Here is a 21,693-nt window from a genome sequence, read left to right as displayed (position 1 = left end):
TTTGTGTGTCATCTGCTATGGTAAGTATTGTATCTTGTCTTGCCCAATGTCCACGTCTTCAGGCTGGCTGTACTAGGTCAGATGTGTGGTGGATATGTGTAACATATGTACTCAGTAGGTATTTGTTACACCACTTATGGGGAGAGGCATATTATGATAGATATTTGTTACTTTGGAAGCACATGTAAGCCTTCTCATGTGTGTTCTTTCAACATCCTTCTCATGAATGTCTGACTGGTGCTGTTGCTGTAGAGTTATTTAAGGATTTTCACTTACACATCAGCCACATGAGCATGCCACTATATGACAATATTGGTTGTCCCAATTCTACACCCTACCACAGGGCCTATGCATATGGTGAGATTCATGCAGTGCCAATCTGGACTGTGTCCTTGGCCTGTTGCCTTGCAGGAGTCTCCCTGGTTTGGATACCCACATCTGCAGGGTGTCTTTACTGTGTGGCCTTTACATATATGAGACTGTAGTTTATGACAACCCCTTTTACCTCTGTTATCAATGTGTGTGATATGGGATGGGGCAATACAGTGCTTTTGTAGTGTAGTAGTTTATATTTTGACAGAGATATCATACAGTTGTATTATCAATGTCTCAACAGGAGCTAGCTTATGTACAGTGTAAGGGTGTCACAGCTTATGAGAGCTATGTTTTTTTATGAGAGGGTCCTGTTTTGTGCCACTTTTTATTGCACTCTTGTTCATGAGCTGTCTACACATGTATATTTTGTGAGTGTGTGCCTGTACATTGTCACTGATCTGGAAATAGGCGTAACCACGCAGATGTAATGGGAACACATATTCAGTGATGTTACATACAGGGATCCACTAAATATGTTTGGTCCAGGCATTCAATGCCCCTAGCTTTATCCACAATGTGGTGTCTCGGGGGAGGGGGTATGTAGTGTGTGAAACACATTATTGATGTATGTGTGGGTCAAAGTTGACAAGTAGTGTTTTCAGTCAGGTGATGTGCAGTCGCTATTTATTTTCACCAGGGATGTTGGACCTACCCACACTGACACATGCACACCATCTCTGTCTCCTCTGTTATAATAGACTTTTACGGTTTTGTGAAATGTGTGTTTGTATGTGTTTTTAGTGTCCTCCACAGCAGTACTTTGAGTGTGATGAGTGTCCTGGGGGTCTCTGTCAGGTGGGTGGGTGACGTACATGAGAGTGTGGCTTACATGCATGTAAGCTGTACATATGTAATAGCCATTTTGTCCCACTCAGACCAGATATTTGTTATTGTGACATAGCACAATATCAAGGTATTTGTTGACTGTAAACTTTATTGACTGTATAATTAATTAAAATCATTACAGTAAAAACAATCAATATTTAAAAGCTAAAAACAATGATTTCAAACTTCTGTTCTGGATAAAATTTAACGCCCCTCCCCGAGTCCAGTGTAGTCAGCCTTTACCCAGCATTTGTAGACATAGTCTTGAAGCCCCCGTTTTGTGCCCTGGAGTTGATCTACATTACAGAGCACTTGCACTACCCTCTGTGGGGCTCTAAGTATCTCTCTGCTTTAAATGCTCTCTTGGGGGGCATGCAAAATGGGCACAGTCCTTAGTGAATCGTTGAGTGGTCCCATCAGCATTCGACCACAGGGTTTACCATGCATTTCCCCTAGGTTGTACTGCTTTCGTATGCAGCTTTTAAATCTATCCTAATTTGATGGATACATTTCGCCAGTCTCGCTAGGGCCATTGTGTTAGTGGTTGAAAAACACAAGGCTGATGCTTCGCTGCACGACTTTATACCCTTGTTGATGCAGATCGGGCGCAGAAGTTGCCGGCGTTCGTTGTTGAGGTTGGGACAGCAGCATAAAAGGTGCAGCCAGGATTCCCTCCTGTAGGGGCACAGTCTACAAGTTGTGGATTCCCCTCTTCGGGCCCATGCAGGATTGAAGTCCGCAATCCCAAGCGTGGTCAGCCTCATGAATAAGATTTTAATTCGGGCCTGTATGGTTAGAGCCTCGCTTAGGTAGGGTTGTGCTTTTCCTGCCGTGTAGGAATTGCTCAGCGGATCAAGATGAGATCTTCGACGAAGCGTTTTAAGATCGAGGTCGAAGGAGATTTCGCACACTTGTTTATTAACAGCTCTCTTCCAGGCATTCAGCGGAATCTCCAGCCGCGGTATGCTTTCTTCTTCGATCTTCATTAATCTGAAAGCGTTTTCTAGCCTAGTGTGCCATGCCGAGCCTGGCCCTTCAAAAATAGGTCTCAGATGATTTTTTAGGGAGTTAGCGGGTGCCCTTAATATCCTTAGATATAGCTTTATGATCTCCCCCTGGCAGATCAGGTCTGGCCTTGCCAAGCCTAACTCCAGTCTTAGCCTTGCTTTTCTTGCTGACCTCGGTATGCGTAGCACTGACTTGTATGCTTTGACTTTCTCGGGGAAGGCAAGGTGGCTGTAGCTGATTGCTGGAAGGAGCTTCGCTCTTAAATCTGTCAGAATTGGGCTGGCGGATGGTCTGATCAAGTGCTGGTTTAGTTGTTTTAATAGATGCGTGACCCTGCTGGCCTTGGAACTCTGCTGTTTTAGGTGTACGTTCGCCTTGGCCCGTTCTGTCAACCAGACCCCTAGGTAGTTGTATGAGGCCACCGTATTGATTTGCACGTTTCCCAGTTGCCACAGTGCATTTTTTTTCAGATGGCAGGGCCAAAAAATGATGACCTTAGTTTTTCCTTGATTAATATCAAGTTGTTAATGATGTTAAAACTGTTTAGGGCGTTTAGGGCTCTTTGTAGGCCCACCTTCGTATGTCCATTATAACCGTGTCGTCAGCATACTGTAGAACTGGCAGCCTCACACTTCCTAGTCTTGGGGCTACTAAACTGGCTCCTTTTAGGGCCTCTCCCAGATCCGCTGTGTTTATAACTGTGTTGTCAGCATACTGTGGAACTGGCAGCCTCACACTTCCTATTCTTGGGGCTACTAAACTGGTTCCTTTTATGGCGCCTCCACCAGATCCATCGTGAGTATTTGTTGACACAATTTACATTGCATCTACAGGGATTCAGTGCAGTTAGATTTGCCAATGGTTGTTACTTGCATTAGTTCTTGGAGTTACTACTCAGACTTTATAGCATGATATTTATGGTGATGCTTCTGATCTGACCTATCAATACTTGGAATTGCCTTTTAAGTGTCTCTTGGCTGTTCCATGTGCGGCAGTGGTAGATGATACTGCTGCACAGTTGATAATATATCACACCCTGAGTGAGGGGATGATATGGAGACTCTGTTAGGACCCTTTTCGACATCACCTTTTAACACCTGCCGGTGATGACCACTGACAGCCCTGGAAGTCTACAAACACTTCAACACGACTGTCACTACTCGCTCTTTCCAAGGTCCCTTCAGGCCCCCTCATTTCCGACTTCTCATATATTTGACATTGGCTATATGTCCAGGCGTGTTCATTTGGGGAAATGTTGCTGACACTCCCCAATTCCTAAAGGCATAGGCATGGGCCTGGTCTTCCATGGCAGTGCCTCAATTTGGTGGGGACCGTATGTGTACGGGCTGATGTGTCACTTACCGGGGGTGGCATCCACGATGGTTCAGATTTTGGCTGTGAGCGAGCAGGTACAATAGTGGCAGGGCATGTAGAATAGGCTCCATGTCGGCTTAAGAAGTGAGAATCTGTGTAGAGGTGGGTGTCAGGCTTATATACCTCCCTTTCTGCCAGCTCTGACGAGGTGGCTGGACCACTTCGGTTGGCTTGTCTGATTGACACATCGTAATAGGTCGGGCGGTCTGTAGGCAGATCATCTCTCCAGCATCCATTGGTCCATTCCAACACCACCGAGGTCAGAAATGTCTGTCAGAATCAGAAGGGCCGCGGTGTTTGGATTCCTGTGCATTCTCATGCATCGCAATCCAGCGGTCGGAACGAGCACTTCCGACATGACTGCGGCGCTCCAAATGACACCGACAGGACTGTGGAAGCCAGTCCGACCGGCATCGTATTCAGCTCCAAAGTCTCTACGGGTTACACAGACAATATAGTACATGTTTAGCAAAGCCGGGTTTCTTCATCAGTGAAAGTTAGTTTTACACGAGGATGGTTCTCTTATTATTAATCAAGCTTCATTAAAACACTTTAATCAGTATGGTTAACCATATTCTTGTAAGTTCTCTATTTCTACAATAAATGCACACCCTTAATACTGTTGAGAGTAACTTTTCTCATAAATCATTGAGCTGAGTAAAAAACGTGCAAGGTACACATTCATGTCACCTTTCTCTAGACACTTTCTGTCATATTTTGTCATATTTCAAGACGTGTAAATAATGGACAGCTTTGCGCTGCACCACCTAGCAGGATGGTAGAAGGACACCAATGATAAAAAAGGTCATACGCTAGGGTGTTTTTGGCTATCTATTTCCTTTTATAGGATGCATGACTTGGATCAGGAGGGCGAGCAATGAGCCATCTCTTCTCTCACTCTTATTGTGGTGATAACAAGTTGAATTTCAGTCATGGTCTGAATTCTTCTCTTTAAATAATTTCCAATTTTAAAGCAATATGAAAGGAAACACACTACAGCTTTAAACGTATTCACAAGTTCTATCTGGTCACCTTGCAATATGTTGCTGAGACTGAAATACACTTTCCTGCAACTGGAAATGCAAACAAGCCCAGGTGGCAGCTTATTTTGTCTTTTTCTTAGAAACAAAACAAGCAAAACCCAGAACACAGGTGCAGTATTTACACTTGCAGCATAGCTATTTTTGGAGGCCAGCTGTTATCTAAAACACACTTTATCTGGCAGCACCATCTTCTTCCACAATTTTAATGGAGAGCTTAAAGTAGCTAATGCAACCTTTATAGCTCAAAGAGGAAAGGAGAACAAACTAACTGGTAAGTGCTAATTTACACTTGGGTGCTGTAAAGCACCATAATAGGTCAGAGTATTAACATTGATTGTTGTCTTAACAAAAGTAAAAGGAATACTGCTAAATGAAACTAACAAAATAGCACATCTATCCCTCATTACAAAGTGTGTCGTTTTTCCGACACACGCAGGGATCGGAATCATGAACTTCGTAGTAATTACGGCATCCCTCTAATTTTTCTAAAGTGGATTTCGGTAGGTCTAACCTGCTGAAATTCACTGTGGAAAACTGCCTGGTAATAGGGCGGCTTTAGGGCGGTGCAACCGTACCTGGCGCTGAGTTCAGGGGGCATTGTTTTTTTAAATTTCTAATGGGGTTTAAAGCACCCACTGCAGAATTCCTTCTGTGCCTAGCAGTTTTCAGCAACAATAAACATTGCAAGATAACTGGTGATTAATGTTTCTGCTGGAGAGAGATCAGAGTTGTGTCTAGTGGCAGATTTGATTCATCATGAAGTAGATCAGAGGGTTAATATACCTGCTGCAGAACGTGTACCATGCAGATCGCAGAACCGTATTTTATGTGGATAGCTCTGTGGGTTACTGCTTTTGTTACAGAGATCCCTTTGTTACTTACAGGTCATAAATTACAGTCCTAATGTAGCACAGTGACCTATGAGTTGTCATCAAAGAGCTGAGTGAACTGCATCACATAAGTTAGAACGTTATGTTTTTCCTCCGTCTTTCATTATTCTAATATCACTAAAAAGTTTGTTTGCGTATAAATGAATTGTTATTAGCAAAGGAAACCCCAGCCACTGGGGTAACATCTAAATTTTGAGTTTGTGCTTCTCCAGACTAAACACTTAAAATATACTGCAAACGAAGTCCTGCGCACGCAATCAGGATAGCGCTACTGATAGCATATAACACGAAATGAACAATACTCAGGGACTGTGGTTTCTTGAAAGAAAAGCATCAACGTCAATGGAATTTTTGAGACTGGTATTCTTTATGTGTAACAAAGTCTGACCAATACATGGTGCAAGAACATTCAGCCGACACATGTTTCGTCACACTGTGTATAGCTATGACTCTTCAGGGCTAAGAAGGACATGAAAGCAAAGAAAAAATTTAGAAAGCATAAATAATTAAATCATTAAAGCAAAATTGAAAAAGAAAAGCATGGGTTCACATGGCCTGGTACGAGTGACAAAATGTAGCGGAAGCAACAAGAGCAGTGTGCCACTTGTGGCTGGAGAAGGAAAACACCCTATGTGTTGGGGTGGATGTGGCTATTCAAAAAAGGAGAAAGAGCGTGGACCATGCGAAGTACTCGTGAATGAGACAGGTAACAACTGGTGCCTTAGAGCTGAAATAAAGCCAAGAAGATAGAAAACGTGGGGAAGGAAAAGTCACCCTCACGTCACTAGGTAATGCCAATCCAAACAGTAAATGATACTAGAGTAAGAAACCATGCTGTAAAGCCCAATTCTAATTAAACTGGCAAAAAGAAAGAAAGAACAGAGAAAATATGGTGGGGAGACAGAAAATGAAAAGGTATAATCAGTAGTGATCGTGAAATAAACATCATGTGTGTGAAAAACAGGACATTTTAGAAAAATAGGACATTTTAGAAAAATACCCACGTACAATATGTTATGAGTATACAAGAGATTGAACTCAGACACTGAGATAACTCTAAAAGCAAGTAGTGTAGGAAGAGATTCATAAGACTTGTTGAGAACACAAAGAACTGGTGCGGATAAATGCACAAAGTCACAACAAAAAATAAATATAATAGGCATACAATCATGAGACACAAGCAGTATGTGGAAAGAACGTCTTCACAAATGAGTATTTAAAACATGTAATAATGAATGCAGACTGAGTGTATAATGAGGCAGCTAGGAAAAACGAAACTTAAACATTGCAGCTCGAAGAATTTTGGAAAACAGGGGTTGAGAGGAGTTCACCCAAGGAACACATAGAAAATCAGTAAGCCTGTGTTGTAGGAAGAAGAGCACGGGAAGGAAATAGACAGCATGCACGCACTCCGCAGTTGGCAGGAGATGGGACTTATTGACGATGCCGAGACATGTTACATGACTACAAGCAAACCTACATATCCTGTACTGTATACCCTTCCCAAGGTGCACAAGCAGGCCCCTTTTCCTCCTGGCCGTCCGATAATTTCTGGCATAGGGGGACCAACTGAAAGACTTTCCCAGTATGTGGACTTGTTCCTCAGCCCAGTGGTCAGAAACTTGCCTTCCTATATACAGGATACTAAGCATATACTAGGGATTCTGAACGACATTCAATGGCAACCCAACATGATTATAGCTACTCTCGACGTCGTCTCCCTGTATACATCCATCAAACCTGGTCTGGGACTCGAGGTGGTGTCCAAATCTCTTCACCACAGATCAGCTTCGTTGCGGCAACACACTAACATGATAACTAACATGATGGAAATCATACTTAACAACAACGTCTTCATGTATGAACAACACTGGTACAGACAGATCAAGGGCGTGGCAATGGGTTCCAAATTCTCACCATCCTTTGCCAACCTGTATATGGGTGCCTTAGAAACAGAATGGGTGTGGGGCAAGAAAGCAGCCCAATGGACAGACTACATCATATACTGGGGCAGATACATCGACGATTGTCTACTGCTTTGGTCAGGCACGTAAGATAACCTCAATCTATTCTGTGATTACCTCAACTCCAACAACATGGATATGAAGTTTACATGTGAATCCAGCAAGACCAACATCTCCTTTTTGGATGTGGAACTATATGTTAAGGACAATTCCCTACAAAGTAAATTATATCGCAAACAAACTTCATGCAACGCCATTCTGCATGCGGACAGCGCTCATCTTGTTCACCAGATAGAGACAATTCCGTTTGGAGAATTCACCAGAGCCAGGAGGAATTGTGGTGAAGACACAGAATTTTCCAGCTGTCTGAAGGACATGAAAGACAGACTTGAGAAACGGGGTTACAAACCACAGACCCTCACAAAAGCAGCCACCCGAATCCACAACATCACAAGAAACAAGACTCTACAAATGAAAACCGGTAGTTCAACTAACAAACAACCCGTCAGACTCATCTCAGAATATAACGCCATCAGTACCGCTATACGCAAAAGTTTCATCAAACACTGGGGCATTCTACTAGCTGACCCGAGCCTCAAAGAGAACATCAGTAATCATCCACAAATCACATTCAGAAGAGGGAGAACGCTAAAAAGCAGACTCTGTCCGACGATACCTCACTCCACACCTGCATCCTCCATGTGGCTTAAACCTCATACCATTGGTTTCTTCAAGTGTGGCTGCTGTGGCAATTGTAAATGGGCCGCGAACGGCACCAAGGAATTCAGTGGCTGGAATGGCAAAAAATACAAAATTTCTTGCAATATCAACTGCAATTCCTCTTTTGTGGTCTACATCCTACAATGTACTTGCAATCTCCAATACGTGGGAAGCACGATCAGACCCCTGAAGGAGCGCATCAGCGAACACGTCCGTGCCATGCACAATGTGGATGCCAAATACCCTATGGCGTCACACATAGCGTCATGCAAAACACAGGGCACACGGAAAAGACTTTCCTTCTTCGGAATAGACATCGCCAAGAACAATGCCAGAGGTGGCAAACGTGAGCTAAGACTGAGACGACAGGAGGCGACATGGATCATGCGTCTTCAGTCGGTGAAGCACGGTCTCAATATCGACCACGAATTACAGTACTTTCTAGGAACCTAATCAGATTTTTTGTAAAAATTTTTTGTAAATTTCTTTCAGGTCTCTCCATGATTGATATTGCATAAATTCTATCTTACAATAGCACTGATTGTTTTGCTTTCCCACACATGTACTTGTTTTCTTACATAGTTCTATGTATGCTTGGTTATGCCTACTCTCTACAGTAGAGATCTCTCTTCCTTTCTTTTCAGTCTACATATTTGACTTATTTTGTGTTAAAAAGGTGCAGAATGTTGGACTTTCTACTCAATGCCCATTTCTCGTTTTACAGTGTCACACAATAATTTCATATTGTTTCTCTACATATGTATACTGTGTCTTAAGTAAGCTAGTACATACATCTTTGTATCCTACATTTGGCATCAATTAACATGCTGATTGCATTGAACTCCTAGGCACTGTCTTTTATTCTCCATTTCTGTTCACGTGCACTGCTACCACAGCCGCTTTATTCCGTCTTCAACACGCGTCACCATGACAACGTGAGACAACCTCTCCCTCACTTCCTTTTTCACATTGGCTGCATGCATCGCGCGTTCTAGTTGTTTTCCCCCCAATGGCACCTGACCTACTTAAACTACCGGTGTTTAGACCTCGAGGTTCCAACACCCTGGAATCTGAGAACCCGTTATCCGCGATTCACTCACGCACCCGGTAAGACTCCACCAGCGCTAACCACAATTTTTGCGATACTTGCTTAGCACGTTCAGCTTACTCTGCCCTTCTCCTCACTTCAGAGCTTTCACCCGAACCGGAGGATCCACTACCCGTGATCCGCATTACACCCGAGCGCCCAGCTGATTACCCTAGCTGTCGATATATCTCGCTGCTCACCTCACCACATCTGATACGGTATTTTTAAACCGCACATTACTTTTTCTGGAGCCGCGTTATTGTACACTACTTCAGGTACGGGATTGTTGTTCATTCTATTCTCATGCGATTTCGTTCCATGTGTCATTTTGCGTGCATGCTGTCTATTTCCTTCCCGTGCTCTTCTTCCTACAACACAGGCTTACTGATTTTCTATGTGTTCCTTGGGTGAACTCCTCTCAACCCCTGTTTTCCAAAATTCTTCGAGCTGCAATGTTTAAGTTTCGTTTTTCCTAGCTGCCTCATTATACACTCAGTCTGCATTCATTATTACATGTTTTAAATACTCATTTGTGAAGACGTTCTTTCCACATACTGCTTGTGTCTCATGATTGTATGCCTATTATATTTATTTTTTGTTGTGACTTTGTGCATTTATCCGCACCAGTTCTTTGTGTTCTCAACAAGTCTTATGAATCTCTTCCTACACTACTTGCTTTTAGAGTTATCTCAGTGTCCGAGTTCAATCTCTTGTATACTCATAACATATTGTACGTGGGTATTTTTCTAAAATGTCCTATTTTTCTAAAATGTCCTGTTTTTCACACACATGATGTTTATTTCACGATCACTACTGATTATACCTTTTCATTTTCTGTCTCCCCACCATATTTTCTCTGTTCTTTCTTTCTTTTTGCCAGTTTAATTAGAATTGGGCTTTACAGCATGGTTTCTTACTCTAGTATCATTTACTGTTTGGATTGGCATTACCTAGTGACGTGAGGGTGACTTTTCCTTCCCCACGTTTTCTATCTTCTTGGCTTTATTTCAGCTCTAAGGCACCAGTTGTTACCTGTCTCATTCCCGAGTACTTCGCATGGTCCACGCTCTTTCTCCTTTTTTGAATAGCCACATCCACCCCAACACATAGGGTGTTTTCCTTCTCCAGCCACAAGTGGCACACTGCTCTTGTTGCTTCCGCTACATTTTGTCACTCGTACCAGGCCATGTGACCCCATGCTTTTCTTTTTCAATTTTGCTTTAATGATTTAATTATTTATGCTTTCTAAATGTTTTCTTTGCTTTCATGTCCTTCTTAGCCCTGAAGAGTCATAGCTATACACAGTGTGACGAAACACGTGTCGGCTGAATGTTCTTGCACCATGTATTGGTCAGACTTTGTTACACATAAAGAATACCAGTCTCAAAAATTCCATTGACGTTGATGCTTTTCTTTCAAGAAACCACAGTCCCTGAGTATTGTTCATTTTGTGTTATATGCTATCAGTAGCGCTATCCTGATTGCGTGCGCAGGACTTCGTTTGCTATTTATTCAAGTTAATCGCAGGGATCTTTTTGGGTTGGTATCCCTGACCTGGCAGCACCTAAACTTACTTTCGCACAGTGATACCCTTAGTGCACACGCTTGAGCGCCATCTTCCTTCATTCCCATCCAACCCTGTCATTTTGTATACTTAAAATATACTGCCTACTAGTATGGATGACATGTAATCCTCATAGTCTCATGTAACCATTCCTATAGACTCATTTACACATGTAAGATTCATTGTATTTTGTATGTGTAATGTGAAGTGCTCAGACAGCCTACACTGGTATGAGTAGCACTATAAAACAAATAAAATGCATGTGAGAGAGTGGCTATGGAGAGATGTTGGAGGGTGGTAGTTAGGGAATCCATAATAAAAGTCATGGGGGGGGGTGCAAAAAAAGATTATCACACTGGGCGCCACCAGTTCTAAAGCCAGCCATCCCTGTTAAATACTGGTACACACAAAGTACCAACAGTTACATGTTATGCCCCATTTCAATGGGCTCAATATATATTGTATATCTCCAGTGGGTTACTAACCAGTGCGTGGATAATAAATTGTGCTAAATTGCACTGTTGCGCAAATGAGCAGAATCAAACCAGAAGGAGGGACTGTGGGCTTTTATAAGGTCCAGCATACATGCCCAGATAATCACACAACCAGAAAGGGGTATGCAGTTCCTGAGTAGGTGGTCCTACTGCGGAGGAAGGGAAAGGGGAGTTCCAGAATTCTGGAATTAGGGCCCTCACACAGCCAGCCAGCTGGGTGTCCTGCTTCATCATAGGGCCTGCTCCTTGTCGGGCCAGCGCTGCAATACCCGACGGGCACCCTATGAGGAACTCTTTGGCAGAGATCTTTTATTCATTGCCGTATAGTGCTGTGGGTGTAAGGGGCCTACCAAGTGTAGATGAAGTGAAGTGAAGGTGCTGGATTAAAATAGGTAAGGAATTCAAAAAAGGAGTTTTATTGTGGCTGGCTTCCCATCTGATTAAATATATATAAGAGTGGCGACTACCTGAGTCTGTCTATGTGTCAGGATGTTGTGCTCTGCTCTATGTGGTCAACATGTTTCTTGCCTATATGTCAGAGTGATCTAACGGCAATTCTTCAGGACCAAGAAGTGAATCTTAAATCTACACACCGTGGTATACAAGTTAACTAACTTCAATCTACCACGTAGTACATCTAAAGGTAGAGTACCCAAAGATGTGATGGACAACCTAAAGGCTAAAATAGCCTGGGCCCATCAGTGTCCGACAGGGTAAAGACACGTGGATTCAGCGTGTTCCCATGCTGCCAGAACCAAATTAGCACAACCCAGTTGGTTGATTTAATCTGGTCCCTTGTGTTTTAATGTTGGTATTGCAGACAGATTTAAGAAGCTGTTGCGAATGAATGCCTTTGGCCCATTATCAATTAAAATAGAAATGTATCAAGGATTTCATTGCCACGTCATGACTGTTGAAAGAGGGCGCACACAGTCTGCCCTTTTCTTCTGAGAAATAAACTGCAGTGGGTCTACGCTATGCTGTGCTTATGACTCTCTGACGCTGAATTGACTTTTGGAGACATGAGGGTGACAGAAGAGTAGAGATTCTAATTCAGGGTCCGCGAGGGAAAATTTCTTCATGGTAGACACTGAGTATAGTTTAAATATGCACTAAACGTACTCTGCAAAGGTAAACTAGTAACCCTGATTCACATAGGCATTGTTGGAATTTTTGCATTTGGAATGTGAGCAAAAATATGTGAAGTATGTGAGGGGGCAGGGATTAACTGCTAATCTACGCTGTGGTGAGGGAGTGACGGATTTCGAAGAGTGACAGCTGACCTCGCAAGCAAGAGTGCTAATAGGGAGCTGTTCTCACTCCCCCGCCATTTCGAGTTTAAAAATGTAATTAACTCGGTTACTCTCCAAGAGTGAGGGACTCTATTAAAGGTGACCTCCCCTCTACCTCCGGATTTGAAAGAGGGAGGGTGAGCTCCCAGGGATCACAGTGGTGAGAGTTCTGAGGAAAGCCGGGGTATTCGTTTTTTGCTGGCTGAAACATGTCGACACCTATGCAGAGTGGAGGGGTTGGCGTCTCATTATAAGCTCCCCAACCTAGCATCCACGGTTTCATTTTTAAACCTGAACAGGGTACCTAATATTAAAATTACGATAAGGATTCCCTGATACCAGTTTTATACCACTTTTTCTGCACCATTTTCTCACTTGTGATCTTACACTTTACATTTTGTGTTGTATTGTATTTCCCCCCTATTGCTCCACCTCCAGCGTTGGGCTGACACGGAGGTGTGTTAGCAGCCCTATGATGAAGCTGACACAGCTTGCTGTGTGTGATGGCAGTTTTATAATTTTGGTGCATTCCCACAGACTCATCTATTTTCATGCGGTTATATTATCCCTCTTCTTTTTGAGAGACTTTATTAACTGCTAATACCTACCTTTACAGAGTCTCGACATAGTGAAGATCTATGCCGAACACGACCTGGAAAGGGAAAGAGAACAACAAGGGAGAAAGGAGCTGGAGACTAGTCCCACACCAACAGTAGGGTTGAAATGGAGAAAGGACAGAGAGAGAGAGAGAGAGAGAGAGAGAGAAAGAAAGAGACAAAGGGAAGGTGGCGGTGGAGAGAGGAAACAAGAGTAACAAGAGACTACCACTTGTAGACTAAGGTGGACAAAGCTTTAAGGAGAACAGAGACTGAGGACACCAGAGAGAGGAGGAAGAAGAACCGGAAGGCGCTGGAGAAAATGGCACCGTAAGGAACTGAAAGTGAAATAAGACCTTCCCAGCGAGGAGCGCCCAGATGGACCGTAGGGAAATGAGGAACCAGAGAGGAGGACGAATCGTTGAAACTCCTGAAAAGCATTACACGACAAAGCAGCAGAGGACACTGCTGAAGCATATGAGATGGAAGGAAAGGAGGAGGAGGAGAAGGACTGAGAAGGACTGGTCAGAAGACTGGTGAATGCCACCAGCAGTTGGGAAGGATCTTGCCACAACTCAGGGGAGTTGGCTGACCGAGTGAATATTGGTTAACCTGGCGCAGGGAAAAAGGAGGGATGAAGCCATTGATGGAGCCTGTTCTCTTACATTTTTTTGTTTGTTTATTTCTCCTTCACGCTCTAGACGATCTCCCTTACTTTGATAATATCCTAACCCAATAGCCATGAAAGTCGCACTGAGTGACGATTGTGCCTGAAAGAGGACCTGATGCTCTATTAACTGACAAGAGCCAACCAATAGAGAGAGGGTTGCAGGACGTTAAGGAGGTGGCACAGGTATGGGCATACTAACCCTATATCTATAGCATGCTCACAAAGTTGTGACGGGCTATAAGGGTAGTCAGGAACAAACCCCTATGTTCCTGAGAGAGATTCAAACATTATTTTATGCAGCTATACTTACCTGCATTTTCCTGTGGTTTCTTTTACTTAGAGCACTGGCGGCATTGTCCTAGTTGACCGCAAAGGAAGAAAAAGGGCCCTGTTGAAACTCTGGAGAGGACACCATTCTAACCACCCAGTGGATTGAGCGAAGGGACATTGATTCTTGCATACTGGGGAGCTTTTGCCATACAAATTATTTGTGTTATCCTTTGTATTTTTTTTCTCTCTGCCATTAAAGCAAGCTATCATTCACTTATCCAAAAAGCCTCTGAAGCTTTATTTCCGTTCATCCCACCACAAAGTGGTGTCAGAAGTGAGATATGAGGAAATTGAGGCTTTTGTAGGTAAACCAATGTCTTCAGACCTAAGCTAAATAGATAGATAAAGAGGCCTAAAGCCAAGAATCAGACATTGAAAAACTAGCTAATGTGTTGGGTCAAGCCGAATTCCAACCTCATTGCAAGGGTCGAAACAAATGTATTAAAATTACATAATTTACGCAGAATCTGCCCCTCTAGCTTCTCAAGGAAGTCCCACTTTTCTACATTAATAGATTCAATAGCATATAATAATGTTGGTGGGACCTTCCCTTTAAAAACAGAGAGCCTTTGCCCCATTACATTATAAAATGCACGCAGCCCATCTGCATGCGAGGCAGCTTTACAAGTATTCAATGTGGGCGTTATCTCTTATGTTACCAGTTACCATTTTCCCCAGGTAAGGGTATGAATTTAAAATCTCCAGTTTCTCAGAACCAGTATGCCAAACATAGTTACTACTCTTTCCATACTTTCAACTTTTTTAAATCAGGGTTTTACTCTTAGAAACATTGATCTTCAAATACTGTAAAGCAGTATATTTTTGAAGAGACTTTAGCTTCTTATTCAGACCAATAGGTGCTAAATCCAAAATTACAATATTGTCTGTATGCATACCACCTATCTTTGGGGCATCTCCCTTATTAGCAGCAAAGCAGTTAGGTAAATCCGTAAGATACAGGGAGAAAAGTAGAGGGGCCAACAAACATCCTTGCTTTAGCCCATTTTTTGTTTGTATTATAGAAGATAATCCTTGATCTCCCCTCGATAACACCTGACACCAAGTGGAGGAGTGGAGGGCAATTACTAGTGATAGAAGGGGGACAGCAGACCCAGATTTTGAAATTTTTTCGACCAACCTTATCTAGAAGCCCTTGAAAAATCTATGAATGCCACATAGACATTAGCCCCTCAGATTAAGGTATATGTTTCTGCAATCAGTTTCAGCATACAGATTATTTTTTTCTTCTAAATTGTGTTTGTTCAATACGGAGTATGTTCTTCTCTATCACCCAGTCAGTGAGGTGCTCCAAAATACTCCGAGCAAAAACTTTCCCTATCATATCTAATAATGCTATTTGACGGTAGTTGCCAGGAAGGTGCCTAAAACCTCTCTTGTAAAGTGGAATTAAAATGCTTCCAGACCAGGATGGGTCCCATGCTGGTAACAATAAGCAAAAGGGAAGCAAGATAGGAAGTCCTCAACCGTGGCTCTTTTTTAATTACTGACAGAAATTTCATCTGTGCCCATTACTCCAGAAGCTCTCATTCTCTTAATGAGTCCCACGATCTCACACCTTGAGGAAGCATAATATACCTGAGGTGACAAAGAGATTACTGTTAATGTACATAATCAAACTGATGCAGAGTTGGCAGAATACAGTTCCTCAAGGTAAGTTCTCCATTTTGCTTCTTTTATGTGAATAGGGAGAGATTTTACCCTGGATCCACAGCTATCAGAAATTATTTCCCAATACCTTTTGGCATAATTGCCAGAGGCCACCTCTGTTAGCTGGACCTAGTTATAATCTTCCTTTTCTTTTCTTAGGAGACGTCTTTCCTATGTCTTTTCCTCTTTAAGAGATTGATTAATTTACTTTATTCTATAGAGAAATACTGGAATTGTGCCATCTCTAATTTTTTTCATTTGCCTGTTTAGAGGTATAACCGGATCAGGATATAGTCTCCGCCGAGTGCATGACTAGTTAGTTTTACAGGCGGAGACCAAAGTTTTTATACAATGTCCATGTGAAATCAATGGGTCTGGAAAGGAAAGCTGCTGATCTTCTATTAATATTGTCAATGATTCTTTTAATTTTACTGATGCTTTAGTTTTCCAGTACATTCTACCATTTTACTTTTTAAAACCTACTGATTCATCTTTAAAATTCCAAGGCCCTGCTTCCATTAGGCTCATAAGCATCAAAACAACGAAAGAGTGTGCCTAGGGATCATTGGTAGAGCACAAAAGCAGAAACCAAATGTTAGACATTGGGGTCCGGTTACAGAGGGATCTGATAGGTACCAAGCGGGTGCCTAGCTGAGCGGGCGGTGTGCCAATTGAGCTTCCACGCCCCTCCTGAGACCCCTGGTGTAGATCGTGACTACACCTCATAATAAACTCGGTTCCTCTCCATTGCGGGAGTCACCTTATTTTTATATTTTGAAATATAAACAATTTTTGTATTTTCACATTTAATACCTCAGGTCAGGGTGGGTCTTAGCGCACCCATACCGCCGAGGTTCTCATGCACCTTTACTGGTCCTGACGAATGCCAATTTAATGAACACATAGGCAGAAACATGTTGACCATATTATAAGGGACCTGGCTGAACAATTTATTCAGCTTCGACGTCCCGCACTTTGCTTTTATATATGTCTGTTTGGCTTTTAATAAAATCATTTTTTGACACAAACTAGACAATTTTAAATCACTTCCACTATCCACCACATTCACAACCTGCTCCGCAGTAATTCTGGCGTCGAAGCACACCGGGGTGGCATTCGGCCTCTCCCGGTGGGGCCCAATGATGAAGCATGTCACTAACCAGATTGGTGAGTGAGGGCTTTATTAAGAAACCTATTTGGTTTCTGCTTTTGTGCTCTACCAATGATCCCTAGGCAGACTCTTTCGTTGTTTTGATTATTATGACTTTGGGGGACTAAGAGTGGCCAATTTCTCCCTCACTCTCTCGTTGTTTCTTAGCATACTCCATTAGGCTCATGTCAATCTCACAAGAGAATAACATGTTATCGCTATTACATGTGATCGCTTTAAGTATTATCTTGTACTTCCTTATGCGACAGCCTACTAAAAGGGACAGCTGAGACAATTATATAATCAATGATAGACCCACCAGAGATGGATTTTTGGGGAACCTTTGCAGGGGTATACTTTTCTATTCTCCCATTTACAATTAATAATTCCGTATTTCACAAGCCTTCTTAATAAAAGCAGACCTGTTTTATCTCCTCAACTATTGTAAGGAAATATAGCTGGAGGAATTTTTAAAGCTTCCTTTTTCGGGGCATTTGCAAATAACCTTAAACTGTGGGTAGAGACTTTAGCATTCAAATCGCCTACCAGGACAAAAAGTGCCCAATCTCCTGCCATGATAATAGAAATGAAATCAAACAGATCCTTAAGCAGGTGACAATGAGAAGAGTCTGGTGGGATGAAAACATATACAACTAATAATGAGCCAATACTTTCCTGGTTTTCATTAAAACTTATCTTTACTGCTTGAATTAAATTTGAGATATTTTATACCTTCATATAACCATCTAAGGTTAGTGCTGAGCTACACGGCTATGCTTCCTTTCACGTGTGAATTCTCTTGACAGGGAATGATGGACCACTTAACACAATATATTCTTCTACTAGCCAATTCTTTACAATCCAAGATTCTTGAATGCACACTATGTCAGCTTTCAGTTCTTTCAAGAATACCAGGAATTAAATGTAAATGCAAACAATAATAACAATAACTAATTGCAGCAAATACAAAACAAATACATTTAAATTAATACATTTCTCCATCTAATACCCAAAGTAACCACAAACCCCCAAAATAAAATAAACTGTAACAAAAACTGTAATAACATTAAAATAACAATTATGTAAACAGATTAAATTAAAATCAATAATAAATATAAAATACATTTTACAAAGGTTAATACTAAAACACTTATCAAATGATTTAACAATTGAATAAAATATACCAATTAATTAACATAAATACTTTGTAAAAGACAAATGTAAATACATTCCCACTCTTTTTCCCTACACACCCAACAGTCCACCACTCTAATAAAAAATTGATAAACTATATAAAATTGAAATACACAATAAATGTATCTTATATATTCTGTTACTCAATATTTTTATAGTGACAATATAGTTGATATCATGCGATATTTTTTAATCAATATTTTTGTTCATTCACAGTCAGATTCACTGTGGAAATAATCTGGGACAATTACTAGTTTTGCTAGTATTTCAGCAAACCCAGGCATGGGGTATGCCTCCATCTTTATCATCTGAATCAGGTATTAAAATTCCATTCAATGTCTTGTAGTTTTGGTGGTTAACCGGGTCTCCAGAATTTCTTTCATCCTATTCTCTATTAAGGATATTGGATGAAGCCCTGCAAGGATAAAAGGAACAGTATGGTAATTGCCAACATCATGCTGCAACTCTTTCACTGTGTACGGATGGCTGAAAAAAGGCTCCTTGAAACATGGGTAGCATGTTCAGCAACTCTGTCCCTTGAGTCACAAAGTTCCCTTGAGAGGGCTTCAGTGAGCTAAAGGATGAGCTTTCCCTAAAACTGTCTGGCAAGTCATGTATCAGATCCCCATTCTTTCTCAGTGTCTTCCTGGGTGTAGATCAGCTGGGCCACATCATCACAGCTTTCATTATGTTGCCATTATAGGATAATATATATTGTAGCCACTACCAAAGGAGTAACATTTGTCAAATTAATTTCATGTACGAAATTCACTTCAACATCAGGACTGTTCACCATGACGAGGGGATTTGATAAAGATGCCTGAGCCATCAATGGCTCGATTATTGGTACCGAATGTACCACTGTGATGCGCTGTATGTGCGCAAAACCTCACTCTGTTAAAAAACAATTCAGAACGGACTTCAGGACTGAAAACAGGCTGTTACATATAATACACACACTATGTCTTTAGATGGTGTTCCATCCCCTGGCAGAGAAGTCTGTCAAGGTTATGATTCCATCTAAAGTGGAGCTGCTCATTGATTAAGATCTGCCTGAGTGCTCTGTTCTATAAATAGGGACAATGTCTAGGTGGAAAGACTGCAAAATGGGGCTTATCCGTCACCACAATATTGAGGAGAGATGTTGTATTGTCAGATGGCAATACTGTTCGTTAAACCCAAGTTTAGGTGCATCTTGCCTCTTCTTCCACAAATTCAGATTTGAAGAATGCCAAATTGCAAAGATGAGAACTTTTCACAAATTTTTATAACTTGGTTAAACCTAATGGTCCACAGAAAGGTTCATGATTTCCTGCCCCACAAGAGCATAGCCCTTCACACCTACACATTCTGGCGTGGTCCGTGGTGACAATGTCTGCTCTTAAAAAATATTTTTATTTACATTCTCCAAGGGTAACAAGTCCCTTGGGGACGCCTTCCACTTTGCAAATGGGTTACCGCCAGTTTAAAACTGGTGGTGAAGTATTACTGTTTTGTGACCAGAATTCAGTCGCAAACAGTAATACATAGCATACAGATTTAGTATTTAGAAGGGACACTCTAAACAGGGCCCTTCCAAATACTGAATTGCAAATGCAAAATGCAATTTGGTAACAAGTTAGCGGAGCGCATTTTGTACATTTGAAAAAGCATTTTTCCAGTTGCAAAGGGCCAGATGCAAATCAGTCCGTTTTAGACCAGAGAAATGCTTTGTACATCTGGCCCTACGATTCATTATTCCTCTAGCTAATTAAACTTAGCATCCAAAGCTTCCTTGATGCTCTAGGTAGCTGTGTACTTGCAGTCAAGGTTAACTCAAATGAGGTGGTCAATGAATCAATCAATAAGCATTTTTATAGCACAGCACTATCACCTCTAGGGGTATCTGGGCGCTGAGGGTATCATGTCTCCGTCAAAGAGCCAGGTTTTAAGTCTCTTTCTGAAGTCTGCCAGGGAGGGTGCTGTTCGGAGGTGGAGTGGTAGGTCGTTCCAGGTCTTGGTGGCTATATAGGAAATGTAGCGCCCCCGCTGTGATGGATGTGGGGGTGTGCGCACAGGCAAGAGAGGAGGAGCGCAGGTGTCTTGTGGGTAGATGGAAGCGCAGTTGATGTAGGACAGTCCTTGATTGTGTAGAGTTTTGAAGAAATGTATTAGGATCTTGAACTGGCATCTTTTCTGGATGGGGAGCCAGTGAAGGTTTCTGAGGTGGGGGTGTTGTGGATCCATTTGGGGAGGTTCAGGTTGAGTCTGGCTGCAGCATTTTGTATGCTCTGGAGTCTTCTGAGGTGCTGGGTGGAGATGCTAGGGTAGCGTTGCCATAGTCTTTTTGGTGTGGGCTGGGGTGGTAACGTGCTGAGTAAAGGTACAATACATCATTGTTCCAAGAAAGATGTAAATGTCAAGTTAGGGTTGTGAGATTTTATTAAGACTACACTTTTAATATTACTTCCAAATATATCAATATAAGCACACTAATAATGAAAGGCCAGCTGAAAGACCAGCTGTAAATGCACTCAAATCAAAAACACAATAAAAATGTTACACTGCAAAAATACAGTGATAAATCAGCTCTTGATTACACACACCACACACTGTTTAAAATCAATAATTGATTGTGAACATTAGAACATCCAAGAAAGAAACACAAATGTAAAACAATGCACTCAATGAAAAAAGTTTAGATGTTTCAACACAAATATATCATGCCCCCAAACAAACCAACACCTACCAGCATGCTTTAAAATTGAAAATCCCAATCTTGTGCTAAAATACGATTATTTGGTAAAGGGTTCACATGATTGTCTGGAACTATGATGGTGGATGTCAGTAACTAGCCCCTTGACTCCCTTAAACCTCGATGCCTAGTACTGAATAATATGACAAGCGATGGATAGCTGACTAGGTAGGAAATAGGTAACAAACAGTAACTAAAAGAGGCACAACAAACCTGATGGAACACTTTCCAAGACCCCTCAGGCAATACACAATCTAGAAAATGAAATAAAACGCATTTGAATAAGGGATAGTCACCCTTATGCATCAAGCCAAAATCCAGTCGGTAAAATACCGATTCCTTATTAGCTCCCGGTATTAAGTAAAAAATACCCAATCCCAATGCATCAACCCAAAAGCAGAAATCGGTATTTAAGGAATCCTTAAATAGCGATTCTTTAAATAGGGATTCCTTAAATACCGATTCCTTAAATAGCGATTGCATTTAAGGAATCCCAAAGTGAGATTCCTTAAATGCAATGCATCAAAGTTAAAAAATTAGCGATTTCGCTAATAAGGGGAGCAAATTACCATGAAGATGAACTGCATGGTAATTTGCAAAAACTTTGAAAAATGCACTTTTGTGCATTTTTCAAAGTGTCATGTTGCGCACACACATGCCCTTAGAGCATGTGTGTGTGCAACATATGTGCACATATCATTTTCAGGGGTGCAAC

General features: G+C 41.7%; 1 protein-coding gene across 2 annotated transcripts in view; it reads right to left on the bottom strand.

The window, feature by feature from the left end:
- The window catches only part of LOC146861836 (endogenous retrovirus group PABLB member 1 Env polyprotein-like), a 406,860-nt gene that overhangs the window by 9,259 nt on the left and 375,908 nt on the right, over nt 1-21,693 (bottom strand). Inside the window, exon 3 of one of the 2 annotated variants that reach the window (XR_014978065.1) lies at nt 18,306-18,659. The exons of the other annotated variant lie outside the window; for it this stretch is intronic. The gene's annotated coding sequence lies outside the window, so the exon portion shown is untranslated. Of the gene's footprint in view, nt 1-18,305; nt 18,660-21,693 lie in introns of those variants that run through there. 2 annotated transcript variants of the gene reach the window in all.

The sequence above is a fragment of the Triturus cristatus genome, chromosome 2_2 (genome assembly GCF_964204655.1).
Source record: "Triturus cristatus chromosome 2_2, aTriCri1.1, whole genome shotgun sequence".
NCBI lineage: Eukaryota > Metazoa > Chordata > Amphibia > Caudata > Salamandridae > Triturus > Triturus cristatus.
Note: the sequence above shows the minus strand (reverse complement) of the source record. Positions and strands in the feature narration are given on the sequence as shown.